The 21,341-nt window shown below is 41.4% G+C and overlaps 1 protein-coding gene across 3 annotated transcripts in view; it reads left to right on the forward strand.

Annotated features, from left to right (window-relative positions):
* Positions 1-21,341, forward strand: part of LOC144791046 (disintegrin and metalloproteinase domain-containing protein 9-like) — a 1,785,694-nt gene that overhangs the window by 1,054,807 nt on the left and 709,546 nt on the right. Inside the window, exon 15 of one of the 3 annotated variants that reach the window (XR_013602283.1) lies at positions 20,346-20,725. The exons of the other annotated variants lie outside the window; for them this stretch is intronic. The gene's annotated coding sequence lies outside the window, so the exon portion shown is untranslated. The remainder of the gene's footprint in view (positions 1-20,345; positions 20,726-21,341) is intronic. 3 annotated transcript variants of the gene reach the window in all.

Consider the following 21,341-nt stretch of genomic DNA (forward strand, 5'->3'; position numbering starts at 1 on the left):
GATGATGCCTCGAATAAACTGTCACGATTGTAATACTTTGCACGCTTATAAGCTTGTTTTATTAAGCGATTTGGGTATCCTCTCTGGGCGAGCTTTGTTTTTAAAATGGCTGCATGTTTTTCATAGCTCGCTCTATCACTACAATTCCGCCTTATTCTTAGGAATTGACTAAAAGGTATCCCATCTTTTTGGCACCTCGGGTGATAGCTTTTGTGATGAAGGAGCGTGTTTCGGTCTGTTGGCTTAACAAATAAGTCCACATTAAGGACCCCTTGTTTTTTGTGGATCTGAATATCCAAGAAATCTACTGACACTTGGCTTTTGTTAGAGGTAAACTTCAGGTTTGGATTCCCACAGTTTATCCAGTCTAGGAAGGTGTCTAGCTCGTTTTCCTCCCCCTCCCAAATGAAAAAAATGTCATCTATGAAGCGTGACCAGCACTTCACGTTTTCAAAAAAAGGACACATTTCATTGTAAATGTGCTTTGTCTCGAAATTACCGACATACAAGCATGCCAGGCTGGGAGCACATGTGGCTCCCATACTGGTGCCCTTGATCTGACAATGGTAATCTTGTTTGAATAAAAAGATGTTATTTTTTAGGATTATCTCTATACATTCTATAATGAAAGTGTCATGCGTGGTTAAATCGCCATTCTCATTACCTAAAATATCCCTCATCATTTTTACAGTATCTTCTTGCGGGATATTTGTATATAGCGCTTCAATATCAAGGCACACCAACCATTGAGTGTCCTTATTAAATTCTCTCCCTTCAATTTTTGAGATCATATGGGTGGTGTCCTTGATATATGAGGGCAATTTCGTAACCAGGGGCTGAATAAAATGATCCACGTATTTACTGAGGGGCTCAGTTAAGGAATCGATCCCAGACACTATAGGGCGCATTGAAGGATCCTCCAAGCTTTTGTGCACCTTAGGCAGCCCATATAGTGCTGGGACCTTAGGATTCTCATTTATTAAAAACCTATACTCCTCGTCACATATGAGGTTGTCCTCTTTGGCAAAGTTTACAACATCAAGGACCTTTTTCTTTAAGTTGTCCCATTCTCTCACGCTGCTGGGTCTATAGTGTAACTCATTGTTTAGAAGTTTCATCATTCTATTCTCATAGTCTGTGGTGGTTAAAACCACTATACTCCCACCCTTGTCTCCAGGTTTTATCGTGATTTCCTCACAGGATGACAAGGACTTTAATGCCATCCTTTCTTCTTTTGATAGGTTGTTTTCTGTCCAAGCCTGTGTGTCTAATAATTTTTCTAGGCCACTAGTTACTGCTCTTTCAAAAGTATCTACCTCTGATCCGACCATCCCAATATTGGGTGTCCATGTAGATGGTGGTTTTAGGCCAGATTTGTTTGTGACTTCTCTACCGTCTTTTCCCATGAAGAACTTCTTAATTCTAATTTTTCTAAAAAGGTCCCTTACGTCCCTTTCAATATTAAATCTGCAGCCTGTTGTGCTGGGAGCAAAACCGAGACCCTTTTCTAGGACACTGGTTTCATGTTTGTTAAGTATTTTGTTCGAGAGGTTAATTATTGGGGCTTTAAGGGCTATTCCCTCTGCTCTCTGTCTACACTCTAGGGGTGTGGGATTGCCTCCTATTAATCCCATTCCTTCTGGCTGCGGGTCCGCATATACGGTCTCCGTGTCATTCCCCCTGCCTGTTGGTTGCCCTGACGTCCCCTCCCCCGAGCTCTGAAGCCTCGTTGTTGTCTCCTCTGTGTTTGTCCTAAAAAAACTGGTTGGTATTCTCTAGTTGTCTGGCCTCCCTGTCTCTCATCGGATCTGTTTCTTTGGTCCTGATGATTATCCCCTTCTGACTCGGAGCTATTATAAGAGGTATCGGAGAATGTTACATTCTTTTTGTGATACCTGTTTCGATTGTAGTTGAAGTGTTTGCCATTGTATTCTGTTGGTGCTGGTTGCTCATAGTAGTCTTTTTGGATATAAGGGTACACAGTTTCTATTTTGTAATTGGCTATATCTTTCCGCAATTTATTTGTTTTTTTATTTATCATGTACTCCTGGTATCCACTAATATCATCCTTGATCTCATCTAGTTTTTTCTTCGCATCTTCCAGCGCTGTGCTGTCATTCAGCTGTTTCTCTAGGGTCTCAATTTCTTCCCTCTCTATTATGATGATGGCTTGTGCGGTCTCTATTATAAGCAACATCCAGTCGCGACTACATCTGTTCGCGATTAATGTCCAGCTTTCCTTGAACTTCTCATTATTGACAAATAGACCTGGTTCGTTTCTGATTTGAAGACCAACCGGTATAATACCCTTCCTACAATACTGAATTATAAACTCAGAATGTAATTCTGTTCTTATCATCTTTTTCTTTAAATTCCAAAGTTTATTCCACCTCTCATCGTCATTTTTCGTGAGTGTCATGGAGTTTATGGTCTTTGAAGAATCCCCAATCAGTTGTTTAAATTGGTCTTCAGAAAAACCAAACGTACGTAGGGTATCCATTTTTTTATATATTTATTTAAAATTATTTCAGCACCCACTCTCCAGCTCAAAAAGCTGTAGAACAATCTCAAAAGGTAGAGAGTTTCCCAGGGACCAGAAAGGACTGGGTATCAACAGTTTTAACAAAAGAGAAATCCTTTCTGTGTATTAGTCTTTCAATAAGTGACCAACAGGCCTACACATATGACTCATTTGGTATTACTTTAGGTTTAAACAGTTTTTCAACATTAGTACGCCACACTAGAATATAATTTTTAGTTACTCTCAAAGTTTTTTTTATTAAAAAATTTTTTTTTGTAAAAACTTTTTTTTAAAAAGAAAAACATGTATATTCACAAACTTTATATCACACTTTAAATCATTAAAAAGGGTGCTCTGTTACACTTATAGCTGCTATCTAACAATTCCGAATTACGGTTTCTAGTTCAGAGTCACACCTGGTTCAAACAATGTTTGTATATTCATATTAAATAAATCAAAACAATACAATTCATTTACAATTAATAAGTCCTATTTGTCGACGCGTTTCGGTGCGTAGGTTACATTTGTGGCACCTTCCTCAGGACAGACGAAATATTTAAAACCAACGTGATAGCTTCTTTCTAAAAAAGAAAAAATTAGTATAATCAGTATTTTTTCCTAAGGAGAGTTTTTATTCTAGTTGTGGACTAATTTACTAGTGGTTGCTATTTAGTATATTGGGTCCCCTTACTTGAAATTTAGGGATTTCAGTCCTTGTATTGATCTTTCTGGACTTCTTTATTCCTATTTGGCGTTGCGCTTCTCGTCGGTCACACCAAAACCTTATTCACTCATTGACTTTCTACGAGGGAAAGCAAGGGATTATACACCATGCTAGAGATAATATTGGCTGGTACATCCATATCTCATGATTTACTTACTTATGGGGATTTTATTTATCCCTTTAAAATATGGGTATCTGTCAAAGCTGGTACTGTTTTCCAGTCTGGCCCACAAGCATTTGGTGATGTTACTTTGCCATATACATTTAATAATGTTACTGCGCCTGTGGACAACACATTAATTGATTAAGAATTTTGGGCCTTCTTTTTAAGTAGGTTAAGCCTATAAGAGTAATTTTGCTGATACCCACCTGTCAAGTTATTACTCAATGCTGACACTCAGGCTATTTCTTTCTTGCACCCTCTCAAGTGGTATCTGCCAACCTATATTTGGGGTGACATAGTGATGTGTTTAAGTATCTTAACCTTCATTATTTTCACCGTGTTCTAATAACCCTATCTTCTATGCTTCTAGGGCAGTTGGTATGTCATACATACCTTATTTGAATGAAGGGTTTGGCATTAGCCCAGAGTGCAGTCCTTGTTTTTCTTGTACCAGCGCCTTGACTTTTTGGTTGGAGCGGTAATTTGACTTTGATCTGCTCTCTACCTGAAAGGTTAATGGGTCATCTTAAGATGTAGACAAGAACAAAGACGTGTTGACATTACGTCTACGCATTACGTTTCTTGCTAATTTCTGCCGCCTTGACATGGGCATCTACTGTTTAATTATCGCCCAGTATCCCGCTCTTTTCACATAAAGCCCCATGCTAATTCGTTATTATTACTAGCGATCAGATCCCTCACCCTTCGCCTGCTCTTTCATAACATCAAGCCCCATGTTTGTTCATTATTATCACTGGCGGTAAAGTTCCCCACCATTCGCCTACTCTTTCATTCTTTCGTTGAGGCATGGACTATTACAGTCCCCCTCCCCGAGTAACACAGCCCCCGTCAGCTTGTGCATTACCAGAGCGCTTACCTTCTCATTGCCGGCACAGAGTAAAATGCTTGCGACCGCTTCCTGCTTTGGCTGCTTCTGATCGAGCTGGTCACATTGCCTGCACCTTAAGTACCCATGCACATCCTAGATTGGTTAGCAATTGTCTCGTTAATTGAAATCAATTGCTTAATTTCGCGGCAAAATTTAGCGCCATTTTTGTAGTTTTATTCTCCCTGTTTAACTACCGGGCCACGAGTTCGAGTCCTCCGTATTCCCGAATCTGCCCCATATCATTTAATTGATTTAATTTTTCAAGAACATCATGTCCTTGCATTTACTTTATGTCTGTACCACATTCTCGCTACAGTATTGGTTTACCAATTATTTAGCGTGTATAGTGCTCGGCGCCCATCTGTTAGCGCCATTTTGGTAGTTCATGGTGATTGTTGTGGACTACAGGGTCTCAAGTTCGAGCCCACTGTAGACACCCAAAGTTACTCTGTGTCACATACTGTATATTATATATTGGGTAATCTGGGGCCTCATCTCAAATCTAGTTTTATCTACCTAGCCCTTGCACGAATATATTTTTCCCTTAATTTTTTAAAAACGAAGTTACATGTTTTTGTCCATGCATCATTTTCTAGACAAAACATTAAAGCTACACGTTAGAAGCCAGCGCTTGCCCCGTTTCTCAAATGGATACTAATTCTTGCATTTTGTGTAATTTAACAAATACCACTAGTAAAGTTAAAACAATGCACATTCCATATTCACTCAGCAATACACTTATTTTGCAATGGCGCAAAGAGGGCAAGGGACAGACGTGAACCCCTTTTACAAGTATTAATTGTATGCTTTTTATCACAACCTTGGATGCATCTAATCCAGATTAATACCATTTTTCTTTTTTTCTACTCTCTACCCTCGGAGTGATGTTTCACAAGTTCCCTGTGCGGGAACTCAAGTACATAAGTCATTTTTGGTCAAATTAAAGTAGATTCCTAGTCATATCATAGTATATGTTTCATTTTGTACAGACTTCAGTAAAGGTGTACCAGGGTGAAAGGTATACTGCCCTGTGGGGTGATTACCGAATCATTCTATCCCACTCCTCCCGTCCATTTAATCCATGATAGTATGACTTGAATTTGGACATATAGAATTGTTCCCTCTGTTTGCGTTTTTTATTTAAATCTCCCCCTCTTACTGATATCTTGATCTTTTCCAGAATAAACCACTTGATGTCATCTATACTGTGATTTTGCGCTGTCCAATGCTCAACTAGGGGGGCATTCTTTTTGTGATTTCTAATTGCAGAACGATGTTCCGTGAGTCGTAGACGCATTTCGCGCCCGTCTCAACAATGTAGCATTTGTCACAAGGGCACACCAACAGGCACACTACATTAGCAGTGCGACAATTTACGTGTTCGTTCATCCAATGGGTAATGCCCTGCACTTCTAATTTGTCAGTCTTGATAATATTTTTGCAGTGCGAGCAAGAACCACACGGTAGAGTGCCCCTGATGGGGTTGTTACTTACAACATCTCGTTGCCCTCCTCTTTTTGGTTCTTTAAAGGTGTGTACTAAGTGATTTCTTATGGTCTTGTTTCTTCTGTATGCATATATGGGTTTACTCATGGGTGTTATTCCTACTTTATTTAGTATGGTCCAATTTTTGTTTATCAGATTCTTCACTTTATTACTAAAGCCATGATAGTCGTTTACCATAACAATCTGATCATTACAGTTTTTAGGTTTGGATGATGCCTCGAATAAACTGTCACGATTGTAATACTTTGCACGCTTATAAGCTTGTTTTATTAAGCGATTTGGGTATCCTCTCTGGGCGAGCTTTGTTTTTAAAATGGCTGCATGTTTTTCATAGCTCGCTCTATCACTACAATTCCGCCTTATTCTTAGGAATTGACTAAAAGGTATCCCATCTTTTTGGCACCTCGGGTGATAGCTTTTGTGATGAAGGAGCGTGTTTCGGTCTGTTGGCTTAACGAATAAGTCCACATTAAGGACCCCTTCTTTTTCGTGGATCTGAATATCCAAGAAATCTACTGACACTTGGCTTTTGTTAGAGGTAAACTTCAGGTTTGGATCCCCACAGTTTATCCAGTCTAGGAAGGTGTCTAGCTCGTTTTCCTCCCCCTCCCAAATGAAAAAAATGTCATCTATGAAGCGTGACCAGCACTTCACGTTTTCAAAAAAAGGACACATTTCATTGTAAATGTGCTTTGTCTCGAAATTACCGACATACAAGCATGCCAGGCTGGGAGCACATGTGGCTCCCATACTGGTGCCCTTGATCTGACAATGGTAATCTTGTTTGAATAAAAAGATGTTATTTTTTAGGATTATCTCTATACATTCTATAATGAAAGTGTCATGCGTGGTTAAATCGCCATTCTCATTACCTAAAATATCCCTCATCATTTTTACAGTATCTTCTTGCGGGATATTTGTATATAGCGCTTCAATATCAAGGCACACCAACCATTGAGTGTCCTTATTAAATTCTCTCCCTTCAATTTTTGAGATCATATGGGTGGTGTCCTTGATATATGAGGGCAATTTCGTAACCAGGGGCTGAATAAAATGATCCACGTATTTACTGAGGGGCTCAGTTAAGGAATCGATCCCAGACACTATAGGGCGCATTGGAGGATCCTCCAAGCTTTTGTGCACCTTAGGCAGCCCATATAGTGCTGGGACCTTAGGATTCTCATTTATTAAAAACCTATACTCCTCGTCACATATGAGGTTGTCCTCTTTGGCAAAGTTTACAACATCAAGGACCTTTTTCTTTAAGTTGTCCCATTCTCTCACGCTGCTGGGTCTATAGTGTAACTCATTGTTTAGAAGTTTCATCATTCTATTCTCATAGTCTGTGGTGGTTAAAACCACTATACTCCCACCCTTGTCTCCAGGTTTTATCGTGATTTCCTCACAGGATGACAAGGACTTTAATGCCATCCTTTCTTCTTTTGATAGGTTGTTTTCTGTCCAAGCCTGTGTGTCTAATAATTTTTCTAGGCCACTAGTTACTGCTCTTTCAAAAGTATCTACCTCTGATCCCACCATCCCAATATTGGGTGTCCATGTAGATGGTGGTTTTAGGCCAGATTTGTTTGTGACTTCTCTACCGTCTTTTCCCATGAAGAACTTCTTAATTCTAATTTTTCTAAAAAGGTCCCTTACGTCCCTTTCAATATTAAATCTGCAGCCTGTTGTGCTGAGAGCAAAACCGAGACCCTTTTCTAGGACACTGGTTTCATGTTTGTTAAGTATTTTGTTCGAGAGGTTAATTATTGGGGCTTTAAGGGCTATTCCCTCTGCTCTCTGTCTACACTCTAGGGGTGTGGGATTGCCTCCTATTAATCCCATTCCTTCTGGCTGCGGGTCCGCATATACGGTCTCCGTGTCATTCCCCCTGCCTGTTGGTTGCCCTGACGTCCCCTCCCCCGAGCTCTGAAGCCTCGTTGTTGTCTCCTCTGTGTTTGTCCTAAAAAAACTGGTTGGTATTCTCTAGTTGTCTGGCCTCCCTGTCTCTCATCGGATCTGTTTCTTTGGTCCTGATGATTATCCCCTTCTGACTCGGAGCTATTATAAGAGGTATCGGAGAATGTTACATTCTTTTTGTGATACCTGTTTCGATTGTAGTTGAAGTGTTTGCCATTGTATTCTGTTGGTGCTGGTTGCTCATAGTAGTCTTTTTGGATATAAGGGTACACAGTTTCTATTTTGTAATTGGCTATATCTTTCCGCAATTTATTTGTTTTTTTATTTATCATGTACTCCTGGTATCCACTAATATCATCCTTGATCTCATCTAGTTTTTTCTTCGCATCTTCCAGCGCTGTGCTGTCATTCAGCTGTTTCTCTAGGGTCTCAATTTCTTCCCTCTCTATTATGATGATGGCTTGTGCGGTCTCTATTATAAGCAACATCCAGTCGCGACGAGAGACAGGGAGGCCAGACAACTAGAGAATACCAACCAGTTTTTTTAGGACAAACACAGAGGAGACAACAACGAGGCTTCAGAGCTCGGGGGAGGGGACGTCAGGGCAACCAACAGGCAGGGGGAATGACACGGAGACCGTATATGCGGACCCGCAGCCAGAAGGAATGGGATTAATAGGAGGCAATCCCACACCCCTAGAGTGTAGACAGAGAGCAGAGGGAATAGCCCTTAAAGCCCCAATAATTAACCTCTCGAACAAAATACTTAACAAACATGAAACCAGTGTCCTAGAAAAGGGTCTCGGTTTTGCTCCCAGCACAACAGGCTGCAGATTTAATATTGAAAGGGACGTAAGGGACCTTTTTAGAAAAATTAGAATTAAGAAGTTCTTCATGGGAAAAGACGGTAGAGAAGTCACAAACAAATCTGGCCTAAAACCACCATCTACATGGACACCCAATATTGGGATGGTCGGATCAGAGGTAGATACTTTTGAAAGAGCAGTAACTAGTGGCCTAGAAAAATTATTAGACACACAGGCTTGGACAGAAAACAACCTATCAAAAGAAGAAAGGATGGCATTAAAGTCCTTGTCATCCTGTGAGGAAATCACGATAAAACCTGGAGACAAGGGTGGGAGTATAGTGGTTTTAACCACCACAGACTATGAGAATAGAATGATGAAACTTCTAAACAATGAGTTACACTATAGACCCAGCAGCGTGAGAGAATGGGACAACTTAAAGAAAAAGGTCCTTGATGTTGTAAACTTTGCCAAAGAGGACAACCTCATATGTGACGAGGAGTATAGGTTTTTAATAAATAAGAATCCTAAGGTCCCAGCACTATATGGGCTGCCTAAGGTGCACAAAAGCTTGGAGGATCCTCCAATGCGCCCTATAATGTCTGGGATCGATTCCTTAACTGAGCCCCTCAGTAAATACGTGGATCATTTTATTCAGCCCCTGGTTACGAAATTGCCCTCATATATCAAGGACACCACCCATATGATCTCAAAAATTGAAGGGAGAGAATTTAATAAGGACACTCAATGGTTGGTGTGCCTTGATATTGAAGCGCTATATACAAATATCCCGCAAGAAGATACTGTAAAAATGATGAGGGATATTTTAGGTAATGAGAATGGCGATTTAACCACGCATGACACTTTCATTATAGAATGTATAGAGATAATCCTAAAAAATAACATCTTTTTATTCAAACAAGATTACCATTGTCAGATCAAGGGCACCAGTATGGGAGCCACATGTGCTCCCAGCCTGGCATGCTTGTATGTCGGTAATTTCGAGACAAAGCACATTTACAATGAAATGTGTCCTTTTTTTGAAAACGTGAAGTGCTGGTCACGCTTCATAGATGACATTTTTTTCATTTGGGAGGGGGAGGAAAACGAGCTAGACACCTTCCTAGACTGGATAAACTGTGGGGATCCAAACCTGAAGTTTACCTCTAACAAAAGCCAAGTGTCAGTAGATTTCTTGGATATTCAGATCCACGAAAAAGAAGGGGTCCTTAATGTGGACTTATTCGTTAAGCCAACAGACCGAAACACGCTCCTTCATCACAAAAGCTATCACCCGAGGTGCCAAAAAGATGGGATACCTTTTAGTCAATTCCTAAGAATAAGGCGGAATTGTAGTGATAGAGCGAGCTATGAAAAACATGCAGCTATTTTAAAAACAAAGCTCGCCCAGAGAGGATACCCAAATCGCTTAATAAAACAAGCTTATAAGCGTGCAAGGTATTACAATCGTGACAGTTTATTCGAGGCATCATCCAAACCTAAAAACTGTAATGATCAGATTGTTATGGTAAACGACTATAATGGCTTTAGTAATAAAGTGAAGAATCTGATAAACAAAATATGGACCATACTAAATAAAGTAGGAATAACACCCATGAGTAAACCCATATATGCATACAGAAGAAACAAGACCATAAGAAATCACTTAGTACACACCTTTAAAGAACCAAAAAGAGGAGGGCAACGAGATGTTGTAAGTAACAACCCCATCAGGGGCAATCTACCGTGTGGTTCTTGCTCGCACTGCAAAAATATTATCAAGACTGACAAATTAGAAGTGCAGGGCATTACCCATTGGATGAACGAACACGTAAATTGTCGCACTGCTAATGTAGTGTACCTGTTGGTGTGCCCTTGTGACAAATGCTACATTGGTGAGACGGGGCGCGAAATGCGTCTACGACTCACGGAACATCGTTCTGCAATTAGAAATCACAAAAAGAATGCCCCCCTAGTTGAGCATTGGACAGCGCAAAATCACAGTATAGATGACATCAAGTGGTTTATTCTGGAAAAGATCAAGATATCAGTAAGAGGGGGAGATTTAAATAAAAAACGCAAACAGAGGGAACAATTCTATATGTCCAAATTCAAGTCATACCATCATGGATTAAATGGACGGGAGGAGTGGGATAGAATGATTCGGTAATCACCCCACAGGGCAGTATACCTTTCACCCTGGTACACCTTTACTGAAGTCTGTACAAAATGAAACATATACTATGATATGACTAGGAATCTACTTTAATTTGACCAAAAATGAATTATGTACTTGAGTTCCCGCACAGGGAACTTGTGAAACATCACTCCGAGGGTAGAGAGTAGAAAAAAAGAAAAATGGTATTAATCTGGATTAGATGCATCCAAGGTTGTGATAAAAAGCATACAATTAATACTTGTAAAAGGGGTTCACGTCTGTCCCTTGCCCTCTTTGCGCCATTGCAAAATAAGTGTATTGCTGAGTGAATATGGAATGTGCATTGTTTTAACTTTACTAGTGGTATTTGTTAAATTACACAAAATGCAAGAATTAGTATCCATTTGAGAAACGGGGCAAGCGCTGGCTTCTAACGTGTAGCTTTAATGTTTTGTCTAGAAAATGATGCATGGACAAAAACATGTAACTTCGTTTTTTAAAAATAAAGGGAAAAATATATTCGTGCAAGGGCTAGGTAGATAAAACTAGATTTGAGATGAGGCCCCAGATTACCCAATATATAATATACAGTATGTGACACAGAGTAACTTTGGGTGTCTACAGTGGGCTCGAACTTGAGACCCTGTAGTCCACAACAATCACCATGAACTACCAAAATGGCGCTAACAGATGGGCGCCGAGCACTATACACGCTAAATAATTGGTAAACCAATACTGTAGCGAGAATGTGGTACAGACATAAAGTAAATGCAAGGACATGATGTTCTTGAAAAATTAAATCAATTAAATGATATGGGGCAGATTCGGGAATACGGAGGACTCGAACTCGTGGCCCGGTAGTTAAACAGGGAGAATAAAACTACAAAAATGGCGCTAAATTTTGCCGCGAAATTAAGCAATTGATTTCAATTAACGAGACAATTGCTAACCAATCTAGGATGTGCATGGGTACTTAAGGTGCAGGCAATGTGACCAGCTCGATCAGAAGCAGCCAAAGCAGGAAGCGGTCGCAAGCATTTTACTCTGTGCCGGCAATGAGAAGGTAAGCGCTCTGGTAATGCACAAGCTGACGGGGGCTGTGTTACTCGGGGACGGGGACTGTAATAGTCCATGCCTCAACGAAAGAATGAAAGAGTAGGCGAATGGTGGGGAACTTTACCGCCAGTGATAATAATGAACGAACATGGGGCTTGATGTTATGAAAGAGCAGGCGAAGGGTGAGGGATCTGATCGCTAGTAATAATAACGAATTAGCATGGGGCTTTATGTGAAAAGAGCGGGATACTGGGCGATAATTAAACAGTAGATGCCCATGTCAAGGCGGCAGAAATTAGCAAGAAACGTAATGCGTAGACGTAATGTCAACACGTCTTTGTTCTTGTCTACATCTTAAGATGACCCATTAACCTTTCAGGTAGAGAGCAGATCAAAGTAAAATTACCGCTCCAACCAAAAAGTCAAGGCGCTGGTACAAGAAAAACAAGGACTGCACTCTGGGCTAATGCCAAACCCTTCATTCAAATAAGGTATGTATGACATACCAACTGCCCTAGAAGCATAGAAGATAGGGTTATTAGAACACGGTGAAAATAATGAAGGTTAAGATACTTAAACACATCACTATGTCACCCCAAATATAGGTTGGCAGATACCACTTGAGAGGGTGCAAGAAAGAAATAGCCTGAGTGTCAGCATTGAGTAATAACTTGACAGGTGGGTATCAGCAAAATTACTCTTATAGGCTTAACCTACTTAAAAAGAAGGCCCAAAATTCTTAATCAATTAATGTGTTGTCCACAGGCGCAGTAACATTATTAAATGTATATGGCAAAGTAACATCACCAAATGCTTGTGGGCCAGACTGGAAAACAGTACCAGCTTTGACAGATACCCATATTTTAAAGGGATAAATAAAATCCCCATAAGTAAGTAAATCATGAGATATGGATGTACCAGCCAATATTATCTCTAGCATGGTGTATAATCCCTTGCTTTCCCTCGTAGAAAGTCAATGAGTGAATAAGGTTTTGGTGTGACCGACGAGAAGCGCAATGCCAAATAGGAATAAAGAAGTCCAGAAAGATCAATACAAGGACTGAAATCCCTAAATTTCAAGTAAGGGGACCCAATATACTAAATAGCAACCACTAGTAAATTAGTCCACAACTAGAATAAAAACTCTCCTTAGGAAAAAATACTGATTATACTCATTTTTTCTTTTTTAGAAAGAAGCTATCACGTTGGTTTTAAATATTTCGTCTGTCCTGAGGAAGGTGCCACAAATGTAACCTACGCACCGAAACGCGTCGACAAATAGGACTTATTAATTGTAAATGAATTGTATTGTTTTGATTTATTTAATATGAATATACAAACATTGTTTGAACCAGGTGTGACTCTGAACTAGAAACCGTAATTCGGAATTGTTAGATAGCAGCTATAAGTGTAACAGAGCACCCTTTTTAATGATTTAAAGTGTGATATAAAGTTTGTGAATATACATGTTTTTCTTTTTAAAAAAAAGTTTTTACAAAAAAAATTTTTTAAATACAAAAAACTTTGATAGTAACTAAAAATGATATTCTAGTGTGGCGTACTAATGTTGAAAAACTGTTTAAACCTAAAGTAATACCAAATGAGTAATATGTGTAGGCCTGTTGGTCACTTATTGAAAGACTAATACACAGAAAGGATTTCTCTTTTGTTAAAACTGTTGATACCCAGTCCTTTCTGGTCCCTGGGAAACTCTCTACCTTTTGAGATACAAAATGAAAGAACAGTTTGCATAGAATTAATTACCATAATCAACATTGGGACAACAAAAACAACATAAAAGGAACAAAAAGAAAAACAAAACAACTTGTTTATCGCAGACTTAATAAATGATAATATAATTGCCTACATACAAATTGGTGAAACCATATGGGCACCTCAAACTGCGAGAGGCATTACGCTGTGCAACATGGCCATGCTTGAACATCGTGTCAATTACAGTATCTCTACTAGTTGTTGACAAAATCAATAAAGAGAACTGTATAGGTAAAGAAATCATGTTCTGCTCCATGCTGGACAGATAAGAGCATTTGTAAAGTACATGCTAATGAACAGGACATAGTTGAGTCTTGACAAAATGGTATGTTCTCGAATGTGAGCATCTGATAATTTGCTCAGGGTTGTTGCTGGTCTATAATAGTAAAAAGGTAGTAGTAATAACTTTATTTCAACTTTCAAGCCATAAAAGTTTTACATCCATAAAACCACATAGAAAGAACAAATATTTACATCAGCTAAAAATACTTAAGACTGTTGCATGTTATAATTTAAACATCTTTGATTATTCTCAATGCATCGAATTTAGATCAAATGTCACCTCATGGCTCGAATATACTGCCCTTATCAAATTTAAAGTAAGATTTAAGATAAGAGTTAGAAAAAGATAGACCAATTCATGCATTATATATTAAATACATAGTACATGACTCATTCATTTTAGCTAAAATTGGTTAGTTACCTAAAAATATCTGTATGCACCCTCTGATAAAATATACATAGGGCCAACCAAATTTATAATATATAGGTATCCGGCCAAAGTTATTCAATATTCATAACCTAGGAATGTAGAGCCTTGATTCTTAAGTTCCATGCACAATATAAAAACCAAGATACAGAAAAAACTATTTGTTCCTTTGAATCACTTTTTAAAATCCTTAATGCCTTCAGATTGCGCCTCACACCCTTGAGTCTACAAACAGCAATAATACATTTCTTGCAGGCTGGTGCATAAAGTGGGCAAAATACCAGGAAATGTGCTTCCGTCTCTTCGATCTAAGTGCAGTGCGGGCAGTATATCAAGAGGGAACGTGTTTTGTCCCACTTTGAAATATGAGGTCTTAATGAAAGAAGTCTGTATCTTAATTGGACATGTAAACATTTTGCTTGGTAAGGGAGTATTCTATCCATATATGGTTCAAACCTAGGTAGACATTTATAATTCATAAACTGTCCTGTTAAACTCCCATCCAAGTGACCTTTCCAAATCTGGTGCATTGCATCCTCCCAAAACACTTGTTGCTCTTTCTATGCATCTATTTTAATTATCACTACTGGAGAACTCCATAATTCCCCCAGTCCAATGCTGTCTGATAGTTTCTTGATTTGCTTCAGCCAGGGAGTATGTGCTTTTTTATTAAGCTCTATCAACTCTTTTAGTGATTCCTGGTACGGTACCAGCTCTACAGTTGACCATAATTGGATCCAGTATAACAGGGGTTTAAGCAAGGTGACCACATTAATGGGATTTAAAGCCAGATCAAATCTTATCGGTATAAGAGGTGTGCTCACAGGTAAATTAAAGAAGTCCCTAATCATCCTCTAATCATATTGATATATATTAATTTTCGATAAACTCCTTCAGTCAAAGGAAAAGACCAGCACTCCAGAAGTTTGAATCACCTTGAACTTTTTATTATTTCAGTAATTACATATCTACGCATTTCGGCCGCCGCCTGCAACCTTGGTCACGATAATGAGCCATATTTTTTGGTTTTTTAAATACACAGCACTTTACTAGACAAATGACGGGCAAAGGACAAAAATTGACATAGAAAGAGGACAGTTCAAACATGTGAATGTGAGGTATTGGGGTCAACAAGTTTAGGCGCTATCTTGGAACATGTTTGTTTCATTTTATGCTACTCGCAAGTGACAACATTTTCACATTCCTATATTAGTAATTACCGTCGTACACAAGGATCTATTCTTGATCAAGATTTTTTTATATATACAACAACTAAAAATGTTCTTCCTTGAGTGTGCAGTTTTGTACAGCCTTATTTAATAAAGACATGTAAACAAATCCTCATCCACATTAAGTCCCTTTGGCTTTTGCCTATCTAATTCTAAGATGTAATAGGTTTCTGATTTCCCTAATTCTTTCCCTCGATTGCCTCCTCTTTTCTTTTTGGGTATTTCGGCTATACATCTATAACGCAGTGAATTTGGATCACTTTGGTGTTGTTTCTCCAAGTGTCTTGCCACAGGATAGCTTTGATCGTTATTACTTATTGCTCTCCTGTGTTGCATGGTCCTTTTATGGACTGGTACTACCCACATAAGTTTTTTCGCATTGGCACTTTAAGATGTAGACTACGTAACTTGACTTACAGGTTAAAAATCGTTGTATTCTTATAGTTTCGTTAAAAAACGTTTTAAAAATAGATAGATTTTCCCCACTCTGGCAGGCTTTACATTATAGACATTTTTTAAAACCTTCTTTATGTTGTAGCCAAGTTTATATACCAGTTCTTTTGCTGTATTCACTAGTTACCATATTGTCTCTCAAGGACTTCAATTTTTTATAGGTTATTTCCGGATACTTTTTAACTTGTGTTCCTATTACAGGGTTACATTTAATAAAGTGCCAGTGCTTTTTGAAAATTAACCCCATTTCCTATTGTTTCGTGTTATATGTTGTTATAAACCTTTGAGTATTTTCTTCCTGACTCAATTTGTTCTTTTGTTGTATAGCCTCTCTCTAAAAACCTAGTCATCATTTCTTTCTCCATGCTTAAATAATCTTCCATGGTGCTACAAGTTCTTCGTGCTCTGTAGAATTTACCAAATTTTGGGCCAGATGTAGGTGGCTTAATACCGGTCTGTAACGCCGAAATTCGGTACATTTCAGCGTTACCAACTGGTTTAGCCATGTGCGATGTAGGTATTACCGAATGCCATCGGTAATAACGAATCGGTAAACATAAAGGAAACCAGTTACCGATTCCTTATTTACCGATCGGCAGACACCGAAAAACCAAAATACTGAATCGGTAAATAAGAAACCGGTAACAAATCACTAATGCGATGTACATAAAATCGGTAAAAGCAAATTTGTCAAAAACCGGCATTTAAGAATCCATAATTACCACTGATCCAGAGCAGGTGGGAATCAGGTGCACTGCATAAAAACAGCCCCAAAATGCAACAGTGTGAACACAATGGCGGCCCTCTACGTCATAGCAAGGCGGCTACATTTGCGAGCAGCAGGCCTGAGGGTTTGGAGACGGGAAGAGCGTGTATACTGATTGCGTGTCACACTGTTCCAATTGACTGAAGCAGAAATACATGAGAGGTACAGGCTTCACCCACAAACCATCCTAGACCTGATAAGGGACTTGCACCCATACCTGGAGCCATGGGCGTCCGCAGAAATGTTTACAGAGGGGGCAACATTTTAACTTCATCACCATCCTCCGACATGATTGAGCACAAGTATTAAATACATTTAATAAAAATCTAATAAGACAAAGAGCTTAATTAAACAAAGAAACACATAGGGGGAAGAGAAAAATCTTGTGAGGCGCCACAGCAGACGACTTGGAAACTACAATATAACAGAGGGAAAAACTAAAAATGGCCAGAAAAAACAAAAAGATTCTATATCAGGTTGATGTGGTTCTAGAGTATGGGTTCTCTCTGAACTTTCTCTCGGGGGCAAATTTACAGTGCGGTTTGTGGCCGAGGGCCACACCGGTGGGGTCGGGGTCAGTGGGGGAGAGGGTTGGAGCTAGAGCACCAAAAAAAACTATGACAAGGAGGTTGAACACATGCCCCTGCAGCGGACACCTTCATCCACTGAGCCACCAGACCTGGCATACACACACATCTCTCTCTCTCTCGCTCTCTTCTCTCTCTCTATCTCTCTCTCTCTCTCTCTCTCTCTCTCTCTCTCTCTCTCTCTCTCTCTCTCTGTCTCCCTCCCTCTATCTATCTCTCTTCTCTCCCTCTATCTGTCTCCCTCCCTCTCTCTCGCTCTGTCTCCCCCTCTCTCTCTCTCTCTGTCTCCCTCCCTCTATCTATCTCTCTTCTCTCTCTCTATCTCTCTCTCTCTCTCTCTCTCCTACTCTCCTCCCTCCCTCTCCCTCTCTCTCTGTCTGTCTCCCTCTATCTCTCCCTCCCTCTCTCTGTCTCCCTCCCTCTCTCTCTCTCTCTCTGTCTCCCTCCTTCTATCTATCTCTGTCTCCCTCCCTCTATCTATCTCTGTCTCCCTCCCTCTATTTATGTCTCCCTCCCTCTATCTATCTCTCTTCTCTCCCTCTCTGTCTCTGTCTCCCCCTCTATCTATCTCTGTCTCCCTCCCTCTATCTATCTCTCTTCTCTCTCTCTCTCTCTGTCTCCCTCCCTCTCTCTCTCTGTCTCCCCTCTCTCTGTCTCCCTCCCTCTATCTATCTCTGTCTCCCCCCTCTATCTATCTCTGTCTCCCTCTCTCTGTCTCCCTCCCTCTGTCTCCCTCCCTCAGTCTCCCTCCTTCTGTCTCCCTCTCCCTCCCTCTGTCTCCCTCTCTCTGTCTCCCTCTCTCTCTGTCTCCCTCTCTCTCTGTCTCCCTCTGTCTTCCTCTCTCTGTCTCCCTCTCTCTCTGTCTCCCTTTGTCTCCCTCGGTCTCTCTGTCTCCCTCTCTCTTTCTGTCTCCCTCCCTCTCTCTCCCTCTGTCACCCTCTGTCTCACTCCCTCTCTAATTATCCCTCCGTCTCCCTCTCTGTCTGTCCTATTCCCTGCCTCTATCTGTCTGTCCCTGTCTCTGCCTCTATTTGTCTGTCCCTGTCTCTGTCAGTCTCTGTCTGTCCCTGTTTCCCTCCCTCTGTCTCCCTCTCAGTCTCTCTCTGCCTGTCTGCCCCTGTCTCTGCCTCCATCTGTCTCTGTCTGTCTCTATCGCTATCTGTCTCCCTCCCTCTTTCTGTCTCCCTCTCTCTGTCTCCCCCTCTCTCTCTCTCCACCTGTCTCCCTCTGTCCCACTCACTCTGTCCATCTCCCTCTCTCTCTGTCTCCCTCCCTCCCTCTCTCTCCCTTTGTCTGTCTCCCCTCTCTGCCTCCCTCCCTCTGTCTTTCTCGCTCTGTCTCCCTCTCTCTCTGTCTCCCTCTCTTTCCCTCGCTCTATCTCCCTCCCTCTGTCTGACTCTCTCCCTCTTTCTCCCTCTATCTGTCTCCCTGTCTGTCTCCCTCCCTCTGTCGCCCCCTCCCTCTGTCTGTCACCCTCTGTCTCCTTCCCTCTGTCTCCCAGTGAATCAACTGCAGCTCTGAAGCCCAATCAATCATTACACAGAAGCCATTTATTTCAGGATCTATTTATAAAATATGATCCTAGTACATTCATAAATCACTGGATGCATTTTTCATAATCCTTCACCTATCAAAGTGTTTTATGTTAAAGAAAAGCAGATCTGATCAACGAATTGGTCTTTTTAATTAGAGAAAACGGCCCCGAAAGAACAAAAGGAAGGTGACTTGAAAGGCTCCGGCCTGCTTCTGCATAAGGATGCTGTGCGGTCTGCGCATTGCCCACACCCTGAACCCATGTGGATGCTGCCATTGCAGTGAAGCATGCCAGTGAATCCCCCCTCCCCCCACCGCTTGCTGCAGGCAAGTAACATGGCCACTTCAAGACTCGTCTGCAGCGTTCCCATGTTCAGGTCTGCGTTTCTGCACACTGCATCCTGCCACAGCACCATGGATGTCATTTAGGGGTCGCCAGAGGCCGCTGCTGCGACCCCTGGCTCATGCCTTTCAACCCATAACACTGCCTTTGCGACACCTGGCCTGACAGATCACAAAGAGTGAGGGAGGGAGACAGACATGGAGTCTTTAAAAGACCATTTATTTGTTAATGAGGCTAAGTTGTGAATCGCCTGGTCCCCATAGAGCAGAGTTTGCTGACACTCTTTAATTAAAAAGAAAACACAGGTAGGATCTCTGCAAGGTACCTTAAAGGCAGACGGCTCATTGTCATTCTTTATGTGATGATCAGCAGCAGACAGAATGTCAACAGGCCCGTCCACAGTCTGCTCGAGGTCGAGGAGGGGCTGCTGCTGCAGCCTCTAGAGTTCAGAGAGAAGTATGAGAGGCCCCAAGTGAGAGAACTTTTCAACTCCTGGGGCTTCTCACAGGGGAACAGCACAGCCTGCTGTAATTACCACATTGTCACTGGGCTGGCACTGGACGGACCAGCGATCCGGGGGGGGGGGGCAAGCGACCTCCCTTGCCCCCCCTCTGTGGACGCCCATGCCTGGAGCATCAGACACCAAGGGCGCACGCCATACCAACACATGTGCAGGGGCTCTGTAGCCTGCACCTACTCGCATCAGGAAGTTACCAGGGTGTGATAGCTGCGGCAGGTGGTGTGTCACAGAGTTGCTTGTTCCGTTTCTTCAACTCCTTTTTGGATGCCATGATGCAGAGAATGCATCACTACATACGCTTCCCCAGCACACAGGCGGAACTGCATAAGACAAAGCTGGATTTCTACCAAAAGGCACAGTTCCCACATGTAATAGGGTGCATTGATGGAACCCATATACCAATCTGCCCACCTGCAGCTACAGAATACATATACCGCAACCGCAAATCCATGCATTCCATCAAGGTGCAGGTGATATGTGATGCAGACTACATCATTACTGACATTGTGGCCAAATTTCCGGTAATACCCATGACTCCTACATATTTAGGAACAGTGGGATCTACACACGTCTGGCTGCTGGTGAATTCGGAGAAGGATACCTGCTAGGTAAATCAATGTGACACACCCTGATGTATACCTTGGATGAATGTATTGGTGACTCACATTCATTTCACTTTCTTTCCCATTTAGGTGACAGCGCATATGCCGTGCGGTCATTTATCCTAACTCCATACCTCACCACAACCACCCCAAGTGAGAGGAGATACAATGTGGCACATAAAAGCACGTGCAACGTTGTGGAGCGCACGTTTGGACTACTAAAAAGCAGGTTCCATTGCCTCCACAAAAGTGGAGATGCACGCCAGTACCACCCCATCATCTGCTGCAAAATAATAGCAACATGTGCAATGCTGCATAACCTTGCCACAAAGAAAGGAACAGCAGAGGAACTAACTGACTCTGATGATGAGGGTGAGGACTGTCCACAGCCAGAGCACAGCGCAGCAGGTGTTGCAGCAGCACCGGATGGGAGACACAGACGGGCTGAGATAACACACAACTATTTCTGAGTGAGTAAGGAGACATAGCCAGTTACTGTATTTGAGTGATGGTGTTTAATGATCATAGCACACCACCAAGATCAAAAGCAGTGTCCATACAAACATGGGTTATGTCACCCATTTGAGTACAACCAAGGGAGCCTTTCCTCTGCCCCCCTCTGCTGCCCTGCAAGATGGCTCGCCTGTGAAGACAGAATGTAGATATGCTCACTTATCTGGCATCATTTGCATTGTAATACATTTAATGCCTGCCAATCACACTGACTGTCCTCTGCTTGCTAATTGCTAATTGATGTCACATGCCTTTGGGTTTGCTGGACTGACTGTTCTTACATGTGTTACTTCTGGCTACAGCTCCCATAATGCATTGCAGGTTATGAGTAAAACATGTACTGGAGTGGGAGTCCCTATGCCTCTCTGGGGATTGGGGGTAGGGGGGTTGCACAGCATGCTGTGAATGCATCTTACCTTGTTTGTTGGCAGCTCTGGCTGAGTTGTCTGCATCACCAACCCCACCCGCACTCTCAGGCTGGAGGGTGGACTCAACCAACTCAAATCCTTGTTCCTCATCCATTCCCTAGGTCCTGGGTAACTAGGACCATCCCCAGAACTATGTGTTATCTCT

This window comes from Lissotriton helveticus, chromosome 11, assembly GCF_964261635.1.
Source record: "Lissotriton helveticus chromosome 11, aLisHel1.1, whole genome shotgun sequence".
Lineage (NCBI taxonomy): Eukaryota > Metazoa > Chordata > Amphibia > Caudata > Salamandridae > Lissotriton > Lissotriton helveticus.